Genomic DNA, 26,676 nt, shown 5'->3' with positions numbered 1-26,676 from the left:
TTCCCTAGAGAAAATATACACGCTCGTTTTTTGGAACCACTTAACACAACCCTGTACCAAGTAAAGGTACATTTGGAACAACATGACACATTTCTCTACTTGGAAGAATGGCTGGTACAAATTGATGTCATCACAATGAAGATGAATGTGCCCGTTTTATGAGGCTCCCAGGCCACAGGTGAACGGCGAGCCATTGTTATCCAACTGGTTAATATTATTTTTACATAAATCAAGGTAACGCCTAATGACTGCCGAGCCTCTAAATCAACCCGCCTTTTCCTATTTGGAACATAAAGCTGGGCTGCAGCCAAGGGCTCCGGGAAACAGAGGGCTGCGAGCGGCATCTCAATGAGGATCGTACTGTTCACGGCCGGATGTGGGCTCTCGGCTCTCAGCCACTTGCCCAAGTTACTAGCCAGCCTGGGAGAGCTTCGCGTGGACACTGCCGGTGACGCAGTGCTGCTGGGGTTAATGCCGTCTAGGGCAGCGACGCTAAGAGAAGGGGGGTGGGAGGGGACGGCCGTGTCAAAGTGCCGCAGCCTCAGGCTGAAACAACAGTCATGTCTGAGGTCAAGGTGTTGGTGGGGATAGTTCCTCCTGAGGCCTCTCTCGTGGGTGTGTAGATGCTGTCTTCTCGCTGTGTCCTCACGTGGTTGTCCCTCTGTGTGTCTGCATCCATCATATAAGAACACCAGTCATATTGGAGTAGGACCCACCCCAGTGGCCTCGTTTTAACTTTAAAGGCCCATCTCCAAATACAGTCCCATTCTGAGACACTGGAGGTTAGGACTTCAACACATGAATTTGGCAGCAGGGGGTGGGGTAACACAATTCAGCCCATAACCAGGGGGCACAGGAAAACGCTGGCATCTTTTTGCTGTCGTAAAAGAAGATGGAAAGGAATGGACAGTTCCCGACTCCCTGCTGTTCTTTCCACTCCAGCTCAGAAACAACAGCAGAGCAGGGAAGAGAAAGGAGGGCGACAGCAACAAGAAATTGAGTGAATTTTTTTTTTTTTTTTTGCTACTCTACATTATTTTCCCTTATAAAAGAGGAATAGAATAAAATAGATAACTAATAAGGACATACTGTATAGCACAGGGAACTCTACTCAATACTCTGTAATGACCTATATGGGAAAAGAATCTAAAAAGGAGTGGATATATGTATAACTGATTCACTTTGCTGTACAGCTGAAACTAACACAACATTGTAAATCAACTATATCCCAATAAAAATTAAAAAGGGGGGGGAATAGATATGATGAAAATAATTGTAAAAGATACAGAAAAGCAGCAATAACAATTATCCTTGTTTCTTTTAGATCTAGGACTTTTTTGAGGTACAATTGACACACAACATTATATTAGTTTCAGGGGTGCAACATAATGATTGGATGGTTGTAAGTATTGTGGAATGATCACAGCAAGTCTAGTTAACATCTGTCATCATACACACTTAAGGAATTTTTTTCCTTGTAAGGAGACCTTTTAAGATCTACTCTCTTAGCAACTTTCAAATATGCAGCACGGTGTTATTAACTATAGCTGCCATGCAGTACACTCCATCCCCAGGACTTATTTATTTTATAGCTAGCAGTTCGTACCTTTTCTCCCTCACCTGTTTCATACACCCATGGGCAACCACCAATCTGTTCTCTGTATCTATGAGCTTGTTTTTTTTTTTAGATTCCACATATAAGTGGAATCAGACGGCATTTGTCTTTCTATGTCTGACTTATTTTGCTTTAAATAATGCCATCAAGATCCATCCATACTGTCACAAGCGGCAAGATTTCATTTTTTCTTATGGCTGAATAATATTCATATATATATATATGAATATCATATGTGGGGCTTCCCTGGTGGCGCAGTGGTTAAGAATCCACCTGCCAATGCAGGGGACACGGGTTTGATCCCTAGTCTGGGAAGATACCACGTGCTGCGGAGCAACTAAGCCAGTGTGCCACAACCACTGAACCTGCGCTCTACAGCCCGCGAGTCACAACTACTGAAGCCTGCGCACCTAGAGCCCGTGCTCCGCAACAAGAGAAGCCACCGCAACGAGAAGAGTAGCTCCTGCTCGCCACAACTAGAGAAAGCCTGCGCACAGCAACAAAGACCCAACGCAGCCAAAAATAAAAAACAAATAAAAACTTAATTAAAAAAATATATATCATATGTATACTACATCTTCTTTACCCATTTATCCACTGATGGACACTTACATTGTTTTTACACTTTGGCTATTGTAAATAATGCTGCAACGAACATGGGGGTGCATGTATTTTTTTGAATTAGTGTTTTTGTTTTCTTTGGATAAATGTCCAGAAGTGGACTTGCTGGACCATATGGTAGTTCTATTTTTAGTTTTTTGAGCAACCTCCATACTATTCTCCATAGTGGCTGCAGCAGTTTACATTCCCACCAACAGTGCACAGAGATTCCCTTTTCTCCACATCCTCACCAACATTTGTTATATATGTTCTTTTTAAGGACAGCCATTCTGACAGGTGTGAGGTGATATCTCATTGTGGTTTTGATTTGCATTTCCCTGATGATTAGTGATGTTGAGCAACTTTTCATGGGCATGTTGGCCACCTGTATGTCTTAGAACGAGGTTATGAACATTTATTTTCCTGGGAAATTATCCATTTTAACGAGATGTTCAAATGTATTAGCATATAGTCATGGGTCGCACTCTCTTATTATTTAAAAATGTCTGCTGTATCACACCTGCCATCACCCCCTACTTTTCAACCTGGCAGTGAAGATCCTAGGCCATGTCAAGGGTCCGCTACAGGGTGTGAGAGTTAGAAAGGGACAGATAGGGGTGGACTCGTGTGGCAGGTGATGGCTGGTTGATTGTCAAAGGGAGTGAAAAATTTCCCAAGATCAATGTTCAAAATTCAACTGCATTCGTACTGGCCAGCACAAATGATTAGAAAATGTAGTTTTATAGAATCACAGACATAGAGAACAGACTGGAGGTTGCCAAGGGGGAGGGGGTTGGGGGAGGATGGAGTGGGAGGTTGGGATTAGCAGATGTGAGCTTTTATAGAGAGAATGGATAAAGAACAAGGTCCTACTGTACAGCACAGGGAACTATATTCAGTATCTTGTGATAAACCATAAAGGAAAAGAATATCTAAAAAAAGAATGTATATATATATATATGTATAACGGAATCACTTTGCTGTACAGCAGTAATTAACACAACACTGTAAATCAACTATTCTGCAATTAATTAATTAAAAAAATAAAATAACTTGAAAAAAAGAAAATGTAGTTTTAAAAAAAATATCCTGGGCTTCCTTGGTGGCGCAGTGGTTAAGAATCCGCCTGCCATTGCAGGGGACACGGGTTCGAGCCCTGGTCCAGGAAGATCCCACATGCCGTGGAGCAACTAAGCCCGTGCGCCACAACTACTGAGCCCGCATGCCACAACTACTGAAGCCCGCGTGCCTAGAGCCTGTGCTCTGCAACAAGAGAAGCCACCGCAATGAGAAGCCCGTGCACCGCAACGGAGAGTAGTCCCCGCTCGCCGCAACTAGAGAAAGCCCGCGCCCAGCAACGAAGACCTAACACAGCCAAAAATAAATTAAAAAAAAAAAAATATCCTTTACCATAGCAACCCATTTTAAAGGTACTTAAGGATAAATCTTAAAAACACTACGTAAGGCCTTTACAAATAAAATAATACAATTTTACTGAAAACATAAACAGCCTAATAACATTAAAAAAATAGCAAGACTCAATATTACAATCATGTCTGTTCTGCACAAATTTCTCTCTAAGTTCAAAGCAACTGCCATCAAAACCTCGATAGGATTTTCAGTGGGACTTCATAGGCTGATCCCAAAACGTGCAGTGAGAGAGCAAACTGTCAAGAAGAGCCCAGCCTGTTCTAAAGAGCAAGGTGGGAGGTCCCCACCGGATGTAAAGACGGACCCAGAAGCTGAAATCACTGGAAGCCACCCCAGCACAGGACGGACAAGTGGTCCGATGGTGAATGGAGTCTAGGGCCAGTGCCGAGGACGCCTAGAATGTGGCGGAGGGCCACCGGGCACTGCCGTCCGCAGGGGGAGAAGGGACTTTGGTTGACGTCCTGAGACAGTGGGCTACCCACGTGGGGAAAAACAGAACTGAATCTCCACCTCACAACTTACCCCAAAACACCTAATGCAAAACCTGACCCCCTGCAGAAGAAAACCCAGATGGCTATCTTTATAACTTTGGGCAGAAAAAAATACAACTTCTTAACTAAAACACCGAAAGCGCAAAGCAAGTTGATAAAGAAGTCTACACTCAACTTTAAAAGGTCTATATATTAAAAGACACTAAAAAGTAGTGAAGAGATAGGCCACAGCCTGAGAAAATATCTGCAGGGGACAGAGCCAACAAAGCACAGGACCCAGGCCAGTCAAAGAACCCTTGCAGACGAGTAAGAAAAAGACCACAATCCAACAGAAAAAAGGGGAAATGTGAACTGGCAATTCACAGGCTGGAAACGGAATGGCCAATAAATACAGGAAAAGGCAGCTCTCACGCCTCCTGGTGGGAGGTGACCTGGAGCAGCCCTGGCTGGGCTGGGCAAGTCGCGTTTAAATGCAGATGTACCCTGTACCCTCGGGAACCTGTTGCCTGCCCCAGAGGGCTGAGTTGCTTCCCTAGACAGGCAGACAACTGGAATCTTCTGTTGGCCCGTCCCTAGGGAAAAGAGCTAACAGACGTGGCAGCCCAGCCCAGGGCTGGCATTCCTGTTGTCAACAGACAAAATTCAAATGACTACAATTTAAAGATCTAATTGGTTTTATTCAATGATTCATGAATCATGCAGCATCCCACCTAGCAGACAGGAGCTCCGAGGGGCTGCACACAAGGCAAGACTTTTATAGGCAGAAGGCAGCAGGACAAGGAAGTTATACTCGGTCAGGAGCAGGTTGGCTGTTTCCGAGTCACTTTGCTTTAGGGGAGGGCGGGGGTCTCTCAGCCAGATGACCTCACCAGTGCTCACTGGGGGACCCCTGAGGGGCTGGCTTAAGATCCCATTTCTGGGAGAGCCGAGAGTGTGATGAAGTCAGATCTCAGTCTGGTGGTGTGGGGTGTGTTGTCTTGTTTTCAACCCTGTTGTGCTCTGAGAGGACCGGGCCCCCAGCACGTGCCCCAGGAGCTGAGCGTCCAGCGGCCCCACCCTGAACACGAGGGGCTAACACACTGCGGGGAAGGGGGCGCTGCAGAGGGAGAAGCAGGTGCAGACGTAGGTGCAGGAGCAGGTAGGGAGAGACACATGGTCTACACCCAGGGGTATGTACCACGGAGGGGTATGAGCCCAGGAACCAGCAGCACAAACACACACAGGACAGTGACACCAAATTCAGGTCACACCTGATCACTCTGGGGGGCTCTGGGATGCTGCCTGTGTTTGTAGTATTTTACTTCTTAAGCTGGATGGGGGACACTATGTTTCTGAGATAAGCTTTTTGTCTTCTGTTTTTCTTCTTTTTGCTCTGATCTACTTCATATAAATAATGATTAGAAAACCACAGTATGAGTGTGGGGCCCTGGAGCCCCAGGCTGACACGCAGCCCCGGGGCCTGTGAGGGGCGGGAGGTGGCCGGGGAGGGGCAACGGTGGGAGCTCATTTTTGAAGAGAGCATCGCTCTGTTGATTTTATCTTTTAAAAGCTGCCCAAGTTCACGCAGGATGAAGCGGGCTCCGGAGGCTGGCTACACAACCTGCACTCCTGAGCTGGACACTTGGACATGGTTCAGATGACACACTCGCACCGTGTACATTTCCCACAATTAAAAGAAAAGAGAAGAGAAGAAAAAAAGGCAGAGACCCCGAGTTTAGAGCCCAGCCGGTTTGTCCTCTGCCTCCTGCCCTGTTTTCGTGTCTTCCCTGAATGTCAATTCACTGACCCGCCGCACACTGAGGTCTCCGAGGAGGCAGCGTGGCAGCCAGCCACCACATGGAGACACGGGGACATGAGACACGGATGCTGTGAGTGCCGGGTGACAGGGGCAGCAGATGGCCAGCGAGAGGGGCCTACCACTCAGGACCTGGCACCACACAGACCGTGACCTTGGCCCTCCTGGGGGCCAGACCTGAACCCGACCCAACATCTTACGAGAAAAGGAGCCAAAACACCAGCAAAATCGTCAAAGCCAGTGTTAGAAAAGCTAATTTTAGGGAAGAGAATTGAAGTGGAAACTTTGGTCTCTTCCCGCCCCAGCCGTTGAAGGCCCTAGAAGCAGCTGAGGCTTAGAAGGACGGTTCTGGCCCCCAGGAGCTCCCCCTGCACCCTGACCCCGGAAGCACCCAGCACAGGGCTGACGCACCACCCCATGCTGTCTCCGTGCTGTCCCGCGGTGCGGAGTGGCCACCTGCCCAGCCCTTGCACACGCATCGCCTTGGACATGGTGCATCCTGAGCCCCTGAGACTCAGCCGCCATCGGCGTGTGTCACGGATAAATCCTGCCCATCCTCCAGGTGTGACTTCCTCAGAGGGACCCTCCCCCATCTGGATGCACCCCCCCACACACTTCCATCAATATTGACATGATGTGTCACCCCCCACCCAAGGCGCTCCCGCCACCTGGCCCATTGGGTTCTGTCTCCCAAGTGCCTGGCAGAAATAATCACAGATAAATGAAAAAGCGAGGCTCTGAAAGAGAAAGAGACTCGTCCACTGTCACTCAGCAAATCCTTGGAGAAGGTGAGGAGACCCAGCCACCCGGGCACTGGGCTGGACACAGCTTTTCAGGAACCTACTGCCCATTAAGCCGACTGCACTGTTTTCCATGTTGAGCACATTCGGGGAAAGTGTTGTTGGCTCAAGGCTGCAGCCCTCACTTCGGGAACCTTCCCCCTCCCTGCCCCGGAAGCACCTGGGCTGACATCACTCCCCTGTCATCCAGCAAGGACAGGGCATCCTGTACCTTGTCCTCCAAAAGCAAACAGAGAAACTCTGCTGCAAACAGCATCTCTCCCCACTCCTGATGGCACCTCGTTCCAGGCGGGGAGAGGGCCTGACCCCGTCAGGCACAAGGAGGCCGACTCAGTCCTGCCAAGTGGGACCAACCACTTGGAGATCAAGGAGGGGCCTCCTCTCCCCTGGTGACGCCGAAGTGTGCCCGGTGGGAGGGACTGACGGAAAAGGTCATTTTCCGGAAAGCGGAACATTCCGGAGCTGGAAATGTTCTCTCTGGACAGTGGTTACCTGTCAGAACTCCTCTAGTGATTTCACTGGATGCAAATGATGCCTTATTTAAAAACAAAACTAAAACCACCACAAGCCTATTAAGGTGGCTACTATTAAAAATAAAAAACAACAACAGAAAATAACAAGTGCTGGCTGGGATGTGGAGAAATTGGAACCCTGTGCACTGCTGGTGGGAATGAAAAATGGTGCAGCTGCTATGGAAAACAGTATGGCAGTTCCTCAAAAATTAAAAATAGAATTATCATATGAGCCAACAGTTCCACTTCTGAGTATAACCCCAAATAACTGAAAGCAGGGTCCTATGAACCCATGTTCATAGCAGCATTATTCACAATAGCTAAGAGGTGGAAGCAACCCAAGGGTCCATCTATGGATGAATAATGAAGCAAAATGTACCAACATAACAAGCAAAATAAACACACAGTGGACTATTACTCAGCCTTAAAGAGGAAGGAGATCCTGGCACCTGCTACAACACAGATGATCCTTGAGGACATGACGCTCAGTGAAATAAGCCAGACCCAAAAGACAAATATTGTGTGATTCCACTTATATGAGGTCCCTGGAGTCATCCTATTCATAGAGACAGAAAGTAGATGGTGGGGGCGAGGGGCTGGGGGGAGCGGGGGGGGGGGGTCAGTGTTTGATGGGGACAGAGTGTCAGTTTGGGAAGATGAAAAAGTTCTGGAGATGATGGTGGTGATGGCTGCACAACAGTGTGAATGTACTTGATGCCACTGAGCTGTGCACTTAAAAATAGCTAAGACAGTAACTTTTACCTTACGTGTATTTTACCACAATAAAAAAATGGAAACAAACACATGAACAAAAGCTGAAAACTAAATAACAAAAAGCAGAGTGATGGCAAACAGATGTCTCTGAGCAGCACAGCCAGCTCTGCTGCCAGCAGCGGCCCCTGGGAACCGTGGTGCTCAAGTGTGTGGAACATTTTTGAAGAAAGGATATTTTAATGGACTAGTGTCCAGGCAGAGGGCCAGAGGAGCTGCGGCTTTGGATTTCTGGCTGGATCCTGTACAGTTTTTTTTTTTTTTTTTTTTTTTTTTTGTCTGTGTTGGGTCTTTGTTTCTGTGCAAGGGCTTTCTCTAGTTGGTGGTAAGTGGGGGCCACTCTTCATCACGGTGCGTGGGCCTCTCACTATCTCGGCCTCTCTTGTTGCGGAGCACAGGCTCCAGACGCGCAGGCTCAGTAGTTGTGGCGTACGGGCTTAGTTGCTCCGCGGCATGTGGGATCCTCCCAGACCAGGGCTCGAACCCGTGTTCCCTGCATTGGCAGGCAGATTCCCAACCACTGCGCCACCAGAGAAGCCCCCTGTACAGTTTTAATGCATTAAGCAACCATTGCAACTTCTGATAATAATCTGATTTTCTTGTCTACTGAGGAGATAATTCTACAACTGACCTGGGCTCCCTGTAAATTAATAAATTTGCATCATGATGTTTTATTACATGTAAAATTTCAGACATTCTGAGCTTGAAAAAAATGAGTTTCCCGGTTTTCAAGGTTGTAGACTAGCAGACCCCAGACTTTACCCCCGACTTTAAGAGTAAACATTTAAAAATTATTTTATGGTTGACTGTGAAATCTCTATGTCACATGAAAGGCACTCAGTAAACATCTGTCAGAGGGAAAAAATGATGAAGGCAATAAATTTTATGTTATGAGTAATTTACCACAATTTTTTAAAGCCACACAGTGAGGGGGCAGAGGGTCTGTGCAAACCCACCCCGTCCTCATCCTCACTTTTCACCCAAAGGCTGAGGGGGGCAGAAGTCCCCTCTGCCCCAGCCCCTCCCTATGAGCCCACTTTCTGAGGAAGTGTCCGCCATGGCCCAGAGAGCTGACCACGTGAGATGCTACCACTGGCCCGAATCTCCGTCACCGCGGGCAGGAGGCCTCTCTGCCTGGATTGGGAAGGGCCAGACAGGAAGCGTTTCCGGCTCTGCAGACCACAGGTGTGGCGAGCGGATAGCCGTGTGTGACTGTGTCCCAGCACGGCTTTGTTACGGACCCTGATGTCGGAGTTTCATGTAATTTGCAGGGGTCATGAAATCTCCTTTCAGTTTTTTCATGTAATGATGCAGCAGCCACTCTGAGCTCCGGAGCTGGGGGTCAGGTGGTTGGGGTCCGGCCTGCGGTGTCCCTCCCCACCCCTCCCCAGGGACCGGCCTGGGCAAAGTATGAAGCCACAGTGACATCAGCTGCAGAGGAAGCAGCGTGGACAAGCGAGAGGCTGCAGGGCCAAGGGTCAGCAGCCATGCACGTGCAGCCTGGCCCCGCGCCCGGGCCTGGCGTCGTCACTTGGAGAGCATCTGCCCCCAAACACACGAGAACTGGTTCATGTCCATGCAGACCCGCAGTGGACCTTTGCCCTAGAAAATTAACCCAGAAATGGCACAAGCCAGCCGCTGTCCCCAGGAGGGAAAGCCACGCTCGGCACACATGCTGGGCCTCTCGCAGGTGCGCACACAGACGGCCCCCCCCGCCCCCCCGCCCCTCAACGATGCCGGGTGACAAAGGCTCGGACACTCGGGCACCATCCCAGGCACGGGGCAGCCAGCCCTCCGCCCCTCCTGCCTCCTCCAAGCACACCTGCCCTAGGGGCTCTGAACCCCAGACCACACCCGCCGCCAAATGCAGCAGCATTTCCACTCGGACCCTTCTGGTCGGGATCCAGAAACACACCCTTGATTTAGCTTCTCTGTGCCTGTTTCCTCACCTGCCAAATGGGAATGAAATATCTACGCCCCTCATGGGTGCTCGTGGGGACTGGGACAAAGCCTGGGAGAGCACACCCCCACCGCCCCAGTCAAGGGTGCAGGTTAATTGGCTCTCCCTGCACCTCCCGTGAGACAAAGGCCCCGAAGGATGAGAGCTGCGTGCAGCCAGCAGGCTTTAGGCCGGTGCCTGGCACCCAGGCGCTTCACCCATGCCACCCGTGACTACTACAAAGAAGATTGGTGTCCGACAGACCCCCCTCCTTGGAAGGGGGACAGCTGTCCTTTGAGCTTCACCCAGGGCGGGACGACAGGTAACCGCTGCCCAAGCCTCCTGGCCCTTCCGCAGCAGGAGGAATTCAGCCAGGCCACCAGGGACCCACCCTGCATCTGAACATGTTGCCCGAGATGGCGCCTGGGAGGCAGGGCCCCACTGGAGCCCACTTCCTGGGTAACGGGAGGGAGCATGGGGGCGGGGGTTGGTGGGTAGGGGGCAGCGTTGCTGGGGGGAAGATGGAAAAGTGTGGGAGATGACGGTGGTGACAGCTGCACAATGTGTAAATGTGCTTAGTGCCGCTGCGCTGTACGCTTAGAAGTGGTGGGAATGGTCAATTTTATGTTATATAAATTTTACCACAATAAAAAAAAAACAAGAAGAAAAAGTCAACATGGGGAAAAAAAATTACAAAAAAAGAGTGTCCAGGAGCACTTCCAAGGTCATACTTAGATTTTTGCTTCCTCAGCCAGGAAACATGTAACTTTGCATTTGATTTATTCTGTTCCCTTCTTATCAGCACTTCCCAAGAAGTGAAAACAGGGAACTGGAGCTCTCACAGCCACAGGGAAAGATGGGTAGCTGACTGGAAAGCCCAGCACCGGCCGCTTCCTGTAGGCCTGTCCACCGGGTCCTGTCACCACATGACAAGGGCACAGGAGCTGCAGCCTTTGCGCTGGGGCCTCTCGGCCTCTCCCCAGCTCAATCCGGAGTGGCAGGTGCCATGCGCGCCTGCTGAGTCTGCACACCGGGGACTGGTGGCGGGAGACGCCCCCAGACCGGGATGCGGGGCTCCTCCCTGTGCCACATCCTGCACCCCAGGCCCTGACTGGCGTCTGGCCTCCCCAAGTGGCCCCCATGGCTCTCACACGTGCTCTTCCCACGTGTCCAGCAGGAGAGAGGGCTTCTCCCACGGGTCCCACATGCAGCGCGGTGGCTGTGCGGGTACAAACCTCCCTCTGTCCCTGGCACATCCTACCAACCAGCAGCAGAAAGCACGGATGCTATCGTGGCTGGCGGGGGGTGGGGTGGGGGCACAGGGCAGCAGAGGCTGGACTGGAGGCTGAGCGGCCCCAGCAGAGCCTCAGGGAACTGTTTTTAAAAAAGTGAACTTGCTTCGGGAATCTAACATCTTTGTTGTAACAACCTGCATGCCGGCATCTGCCCTGTGTGGCCCTGGGAACTCTGGATTCTGAAGCCCCAGTGCCCGTGGCCCCAGGAACGCAGCTCTGGGGAGAGGCCTGTCCGAAACAAACAGTTAATCTAGGTGGAGTTTCCTAAACCCCATGAACCTGCAAGAAAACCAAGTGATGAATAAGTGTTTACTTTTCTTTCCACTGCCCTTTGCAACAACCTGCCGTTTGCGATAAAGGTCTCAGAGAACGTTGAGCAGTGCTAGAGAAAACAGGAAAAACAAACTCCGAGTCTTTACATAAATATATATTCTAGCAAAATCTAAATTTAATCTATTAGCTAGCACAGGGCCAATCAAAAGATCACGCAGAGCTCTCCGACCCCACTCACCCAGAAAACGGTATCTCGAAGCTGCGGCCCTTGATCCTGTACAATGCAGAGCTTTGAACTGTTTATGATATAACACAACAGACACACAATCACTCAAGAACAGTTATTCTGCCCTTTGAAGCCGCCTGCAGCTCAAGTATTACACAGGCAGGAAGCAGAAATCAGTGCTTTGATTTGTTTAAAATAAATTAAACACAACTGGCAACCATATTTCCTCTTATTCAGAGGAAGTTACAAAAGGTACAGAAGACCAAAAATACCAGGTTGACTTTGAAATGGGGAGCCAGTCTCTTCGTCAGCAAAAAAAACCCCAGTGCTGGCCCTTAGCACACATTTGAAGGCCCTGCATGCACAGATTTTAAAGAGGTTACCGCTGTTCAAAATAACTTGGAAATAACTCTGAGTTTCTTTCGGGTCACAGAGTAAGTCATTCAAATAAATATGGCTCAACATTTTAGAATCAAGTCTTTCTTCCTTTCAAATTCAAACCTAGGCTTGGTCTTGTTCCTCAGTTTCCCCGTCAGTGAAATGGGGACCACAGACCCTACTTGAGAGAGTGTGAGGGGAAGGGATGCAACATTTAGGAAGCGTTCAAGGTAGCGCTGGGCACCTAGCAATCACTCCAAACATGGGGTTTTTCAAAAAAGCCACTAGAGGGAAACATCCTGGCTGCTGACGTGATGGAGTCCCTTCCGTGTGGAGGGGAAGGTGACGGCGTTGTCTCCACGGTTTGGCCTGCGCTCCCCTCCCTCCACCTCTTTCCCTCTGAGTCACCAGGACCCAAATGGGCTCCCGGGACCCCTTTCCAACCTGGACCCACTTGAGCGTTTCGGCAGCTCCTCCCCATCGAGTAAACATCTGTGTCTGCCTCCGATCCCTCTCAAGACCCAGAATGCCACCCTGGCCTCCTCCATCTGCCCCACACCCCAGCAGGTCACAGCCCCCCACGCCTCTGCTTCCACCTGGAACTCAGTAATGCCGAAAACTGTGTCTTGGGGGCCCAAGCACCCTCCTGAGTTTCCGACCCTCTATCCTCTGACCGCCCCTTAGATATCCTACAAGGACTTCCAACAACCCCAAACAATCCGCTAAAGCAGCTTCACAGGGTCACAATCGATGGCGCACACCGTGTGGGGCTGTTTCTGGCTCTGCTCTGTCCCATCGGGCCACGCGTTCATCCTCCTCCAACACCACCCTGTCTTGGTGGCTGCAAATTTGCAGTCAGTCTTGGAACTCTGCGGATGGTGTGTGTCCTTAGGCCACATTCTTCTCTGAAGTCTTGTGGATTCCGGCACCTTTGCCTTTCCGTGGGAACTTTATTTTATTTTATTTATTTTATTATACAGAAGGTTCTTATTAGTTATCCATTTTATACGTATTAGTGTATATATGTCCATCCCAATCGCCCAATTCATCACACCACCCCCCCCCCCCCGCCGCTTTCCCCCCTTGGTGTCCATACGTTTGTTCTCTACATCTGTGTCTCTATTTCTGCCCTGCAAACCAGGTCATCTGTACCATTTTTCTAGGTTCCACATATATGCGTTAGTATACGATATTTGCTTTTCTCTTTCTGACTTACTCTACTCTGTATGACAGTCTCTAGATCCATCAACGTCTCTACAAATGACCCAATTTCGTTCCTTTTTATGGCTGAGTAATATTCCACCAGGGAACTTTAGAATCAGCTTGTTAATTTCTACAAAAAGCCCTGCTGGGATTTTGATTGGGACTGGGTTTAATCTCTACATCAATTTCTGGCAATTTCAACAATACAGTAAGTCCCCTACATACGAATGAGTTCCATTCCGAGAGTGCGTTCGTAAGTTCAAATTGTTCTTAAGTCCCACAGAGTCTAGGTACCCAACTAACACAATCGGCTATATAGTACTGTACTGTAATAGGTTTATAATACTTTTCACACAAATAATATATAAAAACAAACACAAAAAATAAAGAAAACATTTTTAATCTTATAGTACAGTCCTTTGAAAAGTACAGTAATACAGTACAACAGCTGGCATACAGGGGCTGGCATTGAGTGAACAGGCAAGAAGTGTTACTGACTGGAGGAGAGAGAGGAGGTGGGAGATGGTAGAGCTGAAGGATCCGTCAGCAGGAGACAGAGGGCAAGCTGCAATTTCACTCACGCCTGACGTTGATGGAATGCACGTTCGCATCTTTTAAAGTTCGCAGCTTGAAGGTTCGTATATAGGGGACTTACTGTATTGACTATTCCAATCCACGGACACAATACCTGTCTCCGTTTATTTAGGAATTATTTTCTTTCTTTCCTTGGTGTTTTGGAGCTTTCAGCAAAAAGTCCTTGCACGTATTTTGTAGGATTTATTCCTAAGTATTTCATGTTTTTTTTGGTTCTATTGTAAATGCAAATGTTTAAAATTTCAATTTCCAACGGTTCTTTGCTAGTATACAGCTCTCTGGAGCTATTGAGATGATCATAACATCTGCTTCTTGAGGAAAGCCATTTGATTGACTGTCAGATGTGCAAACACCCTTCTATTCCTGGGATAAACTCTACTGCCCATGATGTATTATCCTTCTTATCCATGGCTGAATAGACTTGATACATCTTGCTGAGGATTTTCACATCAGGGCCCATGCGGGACCTTGCTCCACTGTTATCCTTTCCTCTCTTTAGGCAGGCATTTAAGTGACATGCAGGCTAGCGTGATCCTTTCGACACTTGCTTCCAAGCTTTGCTGGGGGGGTGGGGGGAGGGTCGAACGCACCCTCACTCTAGTGCTCGTTTTCCCCACTGTGACCTCAGGGGGCCCTTCAGGGGTCTCTCCAGCATGCCTGGGGGTCAGCCAGAGCCGCCCACTGCGGCTGAGCTCCTGGGATCGGTCCCCTGGCAGCTCCCTGGCAGCTGTTCTTGGCCCGGCTCCGCGGGGTCACACACACACACACACAGCTCAGTAATCCCCAAATGCTCAGGGATCCCTTTTCTCCGGGACCCCAGCTCTGTGTTGCCTGTTGTTCGATGTCTGAAGATAGTTAATTCATATATTTCGTCGAGGTTGCCAGCTGCTTAGGGCGGCAGAGTGCGTGCAACATGGTTACCCCATCCTGCTGCCAATTACTTGACCTTGACACAGTCCATCCCAGGACAGTCCAGCCAAGTACCTACGCTCAACCTGCCTCAGGGGGATGCCACCCCAGAGAGCCACGTGTCCAGCCCTGTTCGTGGCCCTCACCTATGGGGCCTGTGGTTCCAAAATGTTGCTGCCAGGGTTCTTGCTGGCGGCCCTCCCCAGAAGCCGGGTATGAGGGATGAAGGAGTGTGGCAACACCTGGTCTAAAACTCTAGGCCTGACCCACCTGGAAAAGCTCAGAGGATAAATTATGAAAGAGGATTTTCAATATATAAAACAGTAGACTCATTTCAGTGATTTGAATGTGATTGACTCGGGGGCTAATTTTAATCATACATTTAAACCTAAACCTATAGTTTTTACAAACTGCACATAACCAAGAATAGCTAAATAAAATAAAATTCACGATGGTGAAAAATTCAGGAAAATTAATTGTCAATTATAGAGGAAAGTCTAAATAAGTTATATCAACCTAACAGATTATCATATGGCTATTAAAAATAATGTGACATGGAAAAAATTTTATGAGCTGAACAGAAAGACCCTAAATTGTCCAAATATAATTATCACAACAAGGTAAAATATGCATTAGCATGAGAAAAGGCTAGAAGAAAATCTGGGGGAATGAAAGCAGCTATTGTGGTAGGATGGAGGGAATATGAGTGACATGATTTTTTTCAGTTTTTTTCAAATGTTGTTGTAATAAACCTTTAACGATTAAAAAGGAGGTTTTAGAAAAACTACCTTAATGCCCAGTCATTGGTACCATTCAAACTTAACAAACAATAATAATAGGAAAGAACCAGGAAGTGACCCGCCAGCTCCCACAAGGGCGAGGGCAGAGCCTTTCCTGGCAGACTTCCTGTGTGCCTGGCGGGGTGAAGCCCGCATGGCCCATGGCCTCAGCGGAGCTGGAAAGGACAGCAGACGCATTAGGAATGAAGAGCAGCAAAAGTACGCATCACACCTCCACAAGGCAACACACATATTTTCACCTTGTAAATGCCAATTTCGTTTCATATATTTTTCTTCCAGTCTTATTGAGATATAATTGATACACAGCACTATATGAGTTTAAGGTGTACAGCATAGTGATCTGATTTACGTACATCATAAGATGATGACAATAGGTTTGGTGAACTGTAAATGTCAATTTATTTTTTTAAAAAATATTTATTCATTTATTTGGCTGTGCCAGGTCTTAGTTGCGGCATGTGGGATCTAGTTCCCTGACCAGGGATTGAACCCGGGCCCCCTGAATTGGGAGCAAGGAGTCTTAGCCACTGGACCACCAGGGAAGTCCCTGTGTCAGTATTAAAAAAGGGAAAATCTGTACAGCTATGGACTTGGAAGTATAACATTTGAGGGCTTTCTACATCATAGGAACAGACCACAAATCTTCACTTTGAACAAGCCTGTAGGGACAGCATTGACGATTGCGCGGTGGCACCAGGCAACGTACAGCATTCACTTTGGGCCAGGCTCTCGCTCAAGGGATCTTTTTTTTTTTTTTTAATTAATTAATTTTTGGCTGCGTTGGGTCTTTGTTGCTGCGCGTGGGCTTTCTCTAGCTGCGGCGAGCGGGGGCTACTCTTCGTTGTGGTGCGTGGGCTTCTCATTGCGGTGGCCTCTCTTATTGTGGAGCACGGGCTCTAGACACACGGGCCTCAGTAGTTGTGGCTCATGGGCTCTAGAGCGCAGGCTCAGTAGTTGTGGTGCACGGGCTCAGATGCTCCACGGCATGGGAGATCCTCCCGGACCAGGGCTCGAACCCATGTCCCTTGCATAGGCAGGCGGACTCTTAACCACTGCACCACCAGGGAAGTCCCTCACTCAAGGGATCTTGAGAGAATGTGCACATCCTGTGCCCACAGTCACTGAATTGCTGAAGGCAATCCTGAGGAAATCCAGCTGCGGGACCCCCACGCTCAGGTTGCAGTCAGGGGCCCTGCAGTGTCTTCATGGGCTTGTCTCACCATTAAGGTGACTATAGCAGGCTCTTTGCAAGCACCTGGCATGAAGCCGCGCACCCCATTGCGCTTCCTAAAGCACGTGTACAAAGAGAAGGGTGGGAGCGGGGAGACCACTCCCAAGTCCTGGGGATGCATCACAGGATGTGTGCACTGGAGGCCTCTCCGGCCTCCGCGAGTCTCCCCTTCCTGTTCCATAAGATAAAGGGTTGCCGTGCTGCTCCTCTGTGCTACGTGGCCCCTTCCACGACACCCTCACCTCCCGCCTGTGCACTGTGCACATAGGTCCATGCACATCTCAGGGGCCCGTCCGACTCCGCCCCTGCCTCCAGCCACTGTCCCACTCTGCTGCCCTCCTACTTCAGCCTCTAGGAGCCCACAGAGACCCTGGGGGGAGGGGGTGTACACTGCAAAGTTCATAGATTTTAGACATATTGATCTTCAGTAATGGTGACAATGGAGATACCAAATGGCACTTAGTATTATAACATTCATAGTTGCCAGGCCCTTTCTAAGTCATTTACATATACTTGTTCATTTAAATTACGCAACCACCCTAAGAATAATACTATCGTTACCTACATTTTAGAAATGAGGAAACTGAGGCACAGCGAGCTTAAATTGTCCCAAATTGTTGTTCAATATAGCAGAGGTTTTGGAGGAATTGGAACGCTTGTGCATTGCTGGTGGGAATGTAGGATGGTTCAGCTGCTGTGGCAGTTAGGTGGTTCCTCAAAAGGTCAAACTCAAGACTACACATGACCCAGCAATTCCACTCCTAGGTGTATACTCAAAAGAACTGAAAGCAAGGACTCTAATAGATGTTTGTACACTGATGTTCATATCAGTGATATTCACAATAGCCAAAGGGTGGAAACAACCCAAATGCCCTTCAACAGATGAATGGGTAACACAGTGTGCCATGTACACACAATGGAGTATTATTCAGCCATAAAAAGGAATGAAATTCTGACACATGCTATGACATGGATGAACCTTGAAAACATGCTTGAAATATGCCAGACATAATATTGTATGAGTCCACTTATATGAGGTACCTAAAATGGGCAAATTCATAGAGATAGAAAGTAGAACACAGGTTACCAGGGGTTCAGGAGAGGGGGAATGGAGAGTGATTGTTCAAAGGGTACAGAGTTCCAGTCTGGGATGATGGAAAAATCCCAGAATGTATTATCTTCCACTTCAGTTATTCTCCTTTCAGTAAGATCATTGCAGTAAGATCTTTTGAGTAAGATCATTCTGGTTTAAAGATGGAGAATGGATTGGTGGGGGGAGGGTAGAACTAAAGAAAAATGGGTTTCTGCAGTAATGCAGTTGAGAAATGATAATCTGCTTAAAATGCTGGCTGAAGAGATCTATTCAAGAGATATCAGGGGATTAAAATTGACTGGACTTGGTGGTTATTGGATTTGAAAAAGGTATGTGAAGAGGAATCAAAAGTAATTCCCAGGTTTCTGGCTTGGTCAACTGGGTAAATGACTGTCCTGCTCACTGGTTTTATTACTCAGGAGCTTGGACGCTCTCAGTCATCACTTTTCCAGGAGTTATTAGCAGGTAATGAGGAAACAGGTAATGATTTTAAAATATCACTTGAAGAAAGCTACTGAGCAATCGAATGGCGTAACTGTCTGATGATGCAACACCGTGGATAAACCTGCATATTACAGTGCTGAGCAGAAGGTGCCAGACGAGAAATAGTGCACACCGAGTGACTCCACTTATACGAGACTCTAGAAGAGAAATCTGATCCCTAGTGACAGAAACTTGGCCAGTGTTTTCTGGATCTGTGAACGAGGAGACTAAGGGAGACGGGGGCACAGGGAGACTTCCCGGATGACGGGAATGTTGTATATGTTGATGGTGGTTACGTTGACCAGTTCGCTTAAAACAAAGTGCATTTTATTGTACATAAATTGTACTTCAATACATTTTACTTTAAAAATTCATAAAAATCAGACCTTTAGATAAATTCATCCTCTTCCCTTGAAGCAGGTATTATCCTAGAGAAGTTCGTGGACTTGAACTAATAACAAATCTTTGCTGTCACATGGATTTCTACTTTATGAACCTATCACTTAAAATGAGTTCAGAATTTTAAAAAAAGGCATGTATGCAGTTCTAAATCTGTGAGCTTTTCCTTACAACCCATTCACTAAAATAAGTACAATTTTATTCTTTGAAGTTATCAGAATTTCATTTCTTGGATAACTGTTACTCTAGATCACACTGGGTGCCGGTACACTAGAATTACTGCATTGCAGCTTACCACGTAAGGGGACAAATGTGACATCTTGCTTTGGAGGCAGGCAGCCTCTGCTTATACAAACATCCTTACGTTTAACCCTCATCTTCAAATGAATGGGACTTCAGCTGTGACTTCGGTGTGTTTAGGAAAGTGGGGGTGGGAGTGATAAGAGTCTGGCCAGGGCCACACAGCCCGTTGGTGGCAGTGCCAGGACAGCCACTGCCCCCGGGGCTGTGCTCGGCGGGTCACCCCAGGGAAGACTCACCACCACTGAGAGCACTGTCTTCACAGACTTGACATCTAGGGCTGCACTACCTGGTGCTTTGGTTTCTGTCCCACTCCACCCATCTCCCATCGCCAGGGGTAACTATGGGTCTTTACAGAGATGTTGTGTGCATCGAGCGATAGGCATATGTGTAAATAGATCCTTTAAAAATGGTAGCAGCCTGTATGCACCACTCTGCATCTTCAACAGCTCTCCATTCTTTCCACTGATATAAACTCCTGCTATTTTAGAAAATACACAATAAGCACACTGCACATCCATTTTTTACCTCACATAGAGGATTTTTGAAAACCTTTCTATTTAGGTATCAGCTACATACAATAGAATACACTTGTTTGAAGTGAGTTCAATGAGTTTTGACAAATGTGTGTGCCTGTGTTAAGTGCCCACTGTCACAATCAAGACAGAACATTCCCATCACAGGAAAAGTTCCCGTGTGATTCCTCCTGGCCAACCCCCTCGCCCCCCCACATCAGGCCCCAGTGGACCACTGACCTGTTTTCTGTGACTCTAGATTTGTCCCTTCTAGAGTTTTATAGAAATAAAATCACGCAGTACGTACTTTTTTCCCCCTCGGCCACACCACGCGGCATGCGGGATCTTAGTTCCCCCACCAGGGATTGAACCCGTGTCCCCTGCAGTGGAAGCATGGAGTCTTAAGCACTGGACCACCAGGGAAGTAACAGTACGTACTTTTGTGATCTGACTTCATTCAGCACAACGTCCGTGAGATCTGTCCATCACCATCAGGGTTTTCCTTTTTATTGCTGATATTGTCCCACTGCATGACTATACCACTTTTGCTTATCACATGTTGATGGACATTTAAGATGCTTTTGGGTTTTGGCTATTATTAAATAAAGCTGCTGTGAACATTGCTACATGAGTCTTAGCATGGATACACTTTTTTGTTTTTTAACTTTTTAAAAAAATTATTTATTTATTTTTGGCTGCGTTGGGTCTTTGTTGCTGCACAGGGGCTTTCTCTAGCTGCGGAGAGCAGGGGCTACTCTTTGTTGCGGTGCGCGGGCTTCTCATTGCGGTGGCTTCTCTTGTTGAGGAACACTGGCTCTAGGCACGCCGGCTTCAGCAGTTGTGGCTCGGGGGCTCTACAGCGCAGGCTCAGTAGTTGTGGCGCATGGGCTTAGTCGCTCCGCGGCATGTAGGATCGTCCCAGACCAGGGCTCGAACCCATGTCCACTGCATTGGCAAGCGGATTCTTGACCACTGTGCCACCAGGGAAGCCCCAGATACACGTTTTCTATTGTGTATTATCTAGGAGTGGAATTGCTGTGTTGCAAAATAGTAAATGAATACCTAAGAGTAATGGAAACTGCCCAACTTTTCCAAACTTGTACCATTTTACCTCCCCACCAGGAACGTATGAGGGTTCTAGTGCTCCATACCCTTGGCAATACTGGGTATTGTCAGTCTTTTAAATTTTGGTCATTCTGATGGGTGTCCAGTGGTATCTCATTATGACTTGAATTTGCATTACCCTTAGAACTAGAAATAATGAACATCTTTTCATGTGCTCATTGGCCTTTTGTATATCTTCTGTGAAATGTCTGTGCAAATCTTTTCCCAGATTCTTTTGTTTTTAAGATTCTTTTTTTTATTGAGGTAACATTGTTTTATAACATTATATAAGTTTCATGTGTACAACTTTATATTTCTACTTCTGAATATCCTACACTATGCTCATAACCAAAAATTTAGTTTCCATTCATCACCATACAGCTGATCCCCTTTACCCATTTTACCCTCCCCCTGCCCCTACCCCTCTGGTAACCATGACTTTGTTCTTTGGATCTACATGTTTGTTTTTGTTTGGTTTGGTTTATTCATTTATTTGTTTGTTTTGTTTGCTTGTTTTTTATATTCCACATATGAGTGAAGTCATAGGGTATCTGTCTTTCTCCATCTGACTTATTTCACTTAGCATAATACCATAATACCAAGATCCATCCATGTTGTTGCAAATGGCAAGATTTCATCTTTTTTAATAGCTAAGTAGTATTTCATTGTGTGTATATAGATACATCTTTAGCCATTCATCCGTTTATGGGCACTTGGGTTGTTTCCATATTTTCGCTACTGTAAATAATGCCTCTATGAACACAGGGGTGCATATATCTTTTTGAATTAGTGTTTTTGTATTCTTTCTTTGCCCTTTTTTTTTTTTTTTTTTACATAGATGACAATTTAGTTTTTTTTTTTAAACATCTTTATTGAAGTATAATTGCTTCACAATGGTGTGTTAGTTTCTGCTTTATAACAAAGTGAATCAGCTACAGATATACACACGTTCCCATATCTCCTCCCTCCCGCATCTCCCTCCCTCCCACCCTCCCCATCCCACCCCCCCAGGCGGTCACAAAGCACCGTGCTGATCTCCCTGTGCTATGCAGCTGCTTCCCACTAGCTATCCATTTTACATTTGGTAGTGTATATATGTCCATGACACTCTCTCATCCTGTCACATCTCACCCCTCCCCCTCCCCATATCCTCAAGTCCATTCTTTAGTAGGTCTGTGTCTTTATTCCCATCTTGCCACTAGGTTCTTCATGGCCTTTTTTTTTTTTCCTTAGATTCCATATATATGTGTTAGCATACTGTATTTGTTTTTCTGACTTACTTCACTCTGTATGACAGACTCTAACTCCATCCACCTCATTACAAATACCTCCATTTCATTTCTTTTTATGGCTGAGTAGTATTCCATTGTATATATGTGCCACATCTTCTTTATCCATTCATCCGATGATGGACACTTAGGTTGCTTCCATGTCCTGGCTATTGTAAATAGAGCTGCAATGAACATTTTGGCACATGAGTCTTTTTGAATTATGGTTTTCTCAGGGTATATGCCCAGTAGTGGGATTGCTGGGTCGTATGGTAGTTCTATTTTTAGTTTTTTAAGGAACCTCCATACTGTTCTCCATAGTGTCTTTGCCCAATTCTTAATGAAGTTCTGTCTTCTGACTTTTATGAGTTCTTTATATATTCTGCATAAATGCCCTTTGTCAAATATATAGTTTTGACTTATATTTTCCTTAAGGATGCTTTTAAAAGAAGTTACATTTTTGAAGTTCAATTAATCAATTCCTTTTCTTTTATGGTTTATGATTTTTTTGTATCCTAAGAAATCTCCCAATGTGGCAAATATTTTCTTCCATGTTTTCTTCAAGTTTTATAGTTTTAGCTTTTATATTTAGGTTTATGACCCACTTCAAGTTTTCATTTTCAAAATTGTTTTGACTTTTAAATTTTAAGTTATAAATTTCCCTCTAAACACTGCTTTAGCGTCATCCCACAAATTTTATTGTTATTTTTTCCATCATTCATTCAAAATAACTTCTAATTTACTTTGTGACTTCTTTAACTTATGGGTTATTTGAAAATGTATAAATCGCCAAATATTTAGGGATTTTTCCAGATGTCTGTAACTGATTTCTAATTTAATTTTTGTTCTGTTCAGAGAACACTCTGTATGTCACTCAAGCTGTTTGATAGCATAGCTCAGGTATTCTGTATCGTTAGACTGGTTTTCTGCCTCCTGTTCTATCATTTACTGAGAGAGAAATGCTGACGTCTCTAACCACAGTGTGCATTTATCTATTCATTCTTTTAGTTGTTTCAGTTTTTGCTTCATGTATTTTGAAGGTCTATACTAGGTGCATATATATATATATATATATATATAGATATATATAGATATATATAGATATATATATAGGATAATTAGGTCTTTTTGATGATTTGACCCCCTTATCAGTAAGAAATATCCCTATCTCCAGTAACAGTCCTTGCTCTGAAATCTACTTTGTCAGATATTGATTTAGCCACTCAAGCATTCTCATAATTCATATTTGCATGATTTTATTCCATTACTTTACCTTTACCTGTTTTGCTGACTGAGACATGTTTTATTTTGAGCATCAGAAGCTGAAAGAGAAAAATTAATATGTCGTATCCAAAGCCACATTTTGCCATTCAGGACCATAATTTTTAACAAGAACTGACATTCCACTTAAGTTCTTAGATGTAGAGAGATATGAGGTCTACATTTCTCTCTGTCACTCATGTAATAATCCACATTTAGTGATGTGGCAGAAAACAACTTGTACATAATGAGCATGTTTCTTCCTATCCCACTAGAACGTTAGCATTTCTCAAATCACCAATATTCATGACTGTGACTATTACACTTGCTTATAAATATGGGCACCAACTCTGATAGTAAATAAATGGTTATCAGATGGAGGTACCTCTCTTCCTCTCCGTTTCAAAACAGCGACAGGAAATGAAAAAAGGAAAACACCTCAGAGTTTGCAAGCTGCTGACGGTGCTCCTGACCAGCACAGGAAGGAAGTGACAGTGGGGACACCTGTGCAGTTGCTCGGACCAGGCTCTCCTTCTTCGGATGTCATGCAAATGGCATGCACAGCCACGCGGAGCGGGTACTGACAGCACGACAGGGATCACTCCGCTCGGGCCGGCAGATCATGGGCTCTAGCTGTTCATCTCTCCCTCCGCCTTTCCTTCTGAAGCCTCATTTTGGATACAAACTAAAATATGTACAGATGGCATGCTATGATCTTTGTGGTTTGCTTCTAATTAATCTAGGGGTGGGGGCAAGGTGGGTGGGCGAAACAGGATGGGCGTTAATTGGGACCTGTTGGGGCTGGATCATGGGGGGCGGGTCACCATTCTATTTTTGCATGTATTTGCATTTTTCTATTACAAAGTTTTTTGGTTTTTTTGTTTTTAAAGAACCTTCCTTCCTCCATTTTTCTGCCTTGGTATTCTCTAAACAAAAACAAAAGAGTGATCATCTCAGCAGAAAGGACTCAACTCTACTCAAGCTGAACTAAGCCAGAAAACGTCTTACAAGTGAACTCTCTATACTAGTTCACTCGATGTGTGTTTATTGGGAAACTACGCTGCACCAAGTCCTCTTCTGTCACCAAGGAGCAGCAGGAGCAGGTATCCTGGGGGGAGGGTTGGGGGCACAAAGTGAGGGTGTGCTGTGGGGTCTGGGGCTCCATGAGGCCACAGTGTGGCTGGGCTGGGCAACCTGCATCGGGAGACGTGGTCAGCGGCCTTCACATGTGCCTGGCTCACTACCAACCACATCCCAACCACGGTTTACCGTTTCACTGAAGGATGAAGAGGGACCCCACGCAATGGGGCCTTGGGGCTCCATCCCAAGGACAGGAATAACCCAGGCCAGGCCCCCCTACACAGCCTGGCAGCCAACAGGTGCCGAGCTACCAGACTGAGGAAGCCAGCTATGCAGGAGGGGGCGGAGGCCAATTCCTGGGGCCCCTCTCCTCCTGAACTCCAGCAGGGTCGGAACTGTCAGGTGCAAAAGGAGCCAGACAGCCCTCTTGGCCACAGGAACCCAATGTTCATGCTAGAGGTGCTCCCTCCTGATTCTTCCAGCAGGTACTGGGTGCTGCCTCGCCACCAGGCCCTGAGCTGGGAACCCAGAAAACAGCATCTGGGCAGACACGGGGGAAGCGGGCGGGGAACAGGGTCCCTTCAGACCACAGGAACAGCCCATGTGAAGGCCTTGAGGCGGGAGCCTGCCTCGTGTGCTGGGCACCAAGGTGGCCAGTGGGAGCAGGAGAGCGCAGGTTGCGTGGGGCCACAGCAGGGGTCTGAACAAACAGCAACATGATCTGCAGAGTCATGTCTCATCTCGAACACAACGGGAGAGAAAGTCCTCGGATGAAAGACCTGATTTTGCTGGTATTTCCCACAGGCTTCCCTAGCACAGTACCCGATGTGACAACTGCCAGGGAAGCAGGGTTCTCACCATGTTTGGGGGCCAATTACCAAAACTAAGGTGACTGGGGACTTCCAGCTACATTATACAGATTTCTCTGAGGTGTTAGGAAGAAAGTGCCTGAATTAAAATACTGTAATTCACCCTAAGATGTGAATGAATGAAAATGAATGCCAAAGCCCTCCAGAGAAGCCTAAGAAAATGCTTACTCACCCGGCATCTCACTGGTGAAATTTCCGGCAGAATGAATCTCAGGCCGTGCTTGGCATCTACGGGGCAGTGTGTCCAGCGTCCAGCATGGACACAGGAAGCAGAGCTCAGGTTCCAGGCCTCTCTAGATCACAGGATCCAGAGGCCCTGAGAAGCTCCCACTCCTGACCTCAGCTGTTCCTGCCCAGGTCCCATCTGACCCAGACCGGAGCTCCTGGGGTGGCTGCAACCCATCAGGTCTTGTCCCAGACACCCCAGCCCCCCAGGACTCTGCTTACGGGCCCCACCAGGCAGGACAAACTCAGCCATCACTGAGCTCCCACTTTGGATGTTTAGCAGCCTGGCCTCTGCTCACAACTTTAAAAACATTTAGAAAATTGTCGGATTCCGTTGTTATGAAATGTCCAAAAAAGACAAATCAGTAGAGGCAGAAAGTAGATGAGTGGTTCCTGAGGGCTGGGGGAGGGGAGAGAAATGGGAATGACTGCTTAACGGTCCAGGGTTTATTTGGGGGTGATGAACATGTTCTACTTGATCGTGGTGATGGTTGCACAACTCTGTGAGTATAATAAAAACCTCTGAATTGTATACTGTAGATAGGCGAAGTGTACGGTATGTGAATTATACCTCAATAGAGCTGCTACCAAACAAAGAAAACAAGAAAGAAGAGATGGGAGAAGCAGACAGCCCCAAGGGCCAGGGCCAGGGAGGTCTGTGAGCCCTGCGAACTAGCTCTGGAGTATGAGGCAGGGGCCAGGGCGAGATTGGGGGCAGCTGGGCACAGGGCAGGTGGCCTGGACCCCCCCGGGGACTTCCAGCCTGGACCGTAGGGTGTTGGCAGGATCATGAGGTCAGGAGCCAGCTCTCCAAGATTCTGGTGATGGCCTGGGCCCCAGATCCCCCCTCCCCTGACAAAACCAGAGAGCAGACACAGTAAGGAAAGTCAGCCCCACTCCTGCTGTGCCACCAACAAGCACAGCACACACACTAAGAACCTTCCAGTAAGGACTCGCACCTTCCTGAAATCAGGTGCCTGCGTCTGTCATGAACAAATCACCCAGGGTCCACAGCTCTGAGGACTGGAAGAGCCCACACATTCTCGAGGACTGAGCTCTGCATTTTCCAACTGAACATCTTTGTGGCCTGCTGGCAGCAGGTGTTTCCCCACCAGTCACCTGGGACACTGAACTGACGGTGCAGCAGGGGCGAGGGGTCCCGGGATGCTCACTGGGATGGCCAGGGGAAGTCTGACCCAGGCACGACACCCACCGTG

Source organism: Eschrichtius robustus, chromosome 14 (assembly GCF_028021215.1).
Source record: "Eschrichtius robustus isolate mEscRob2 chromosome 14, mEscRob2.pri, whole genome shotgun sequence".
NCBI classification, from domain to species: domain Eukaryota; kingdom Metazoa; phylum Chordata; class Mammalia; order Artiodactyla; family Eschrichtiidae; genus Eschrichtius; species Eschrichtius robustus.
This window is presented reverse-complemented; position numbering follows the sequence as displayed.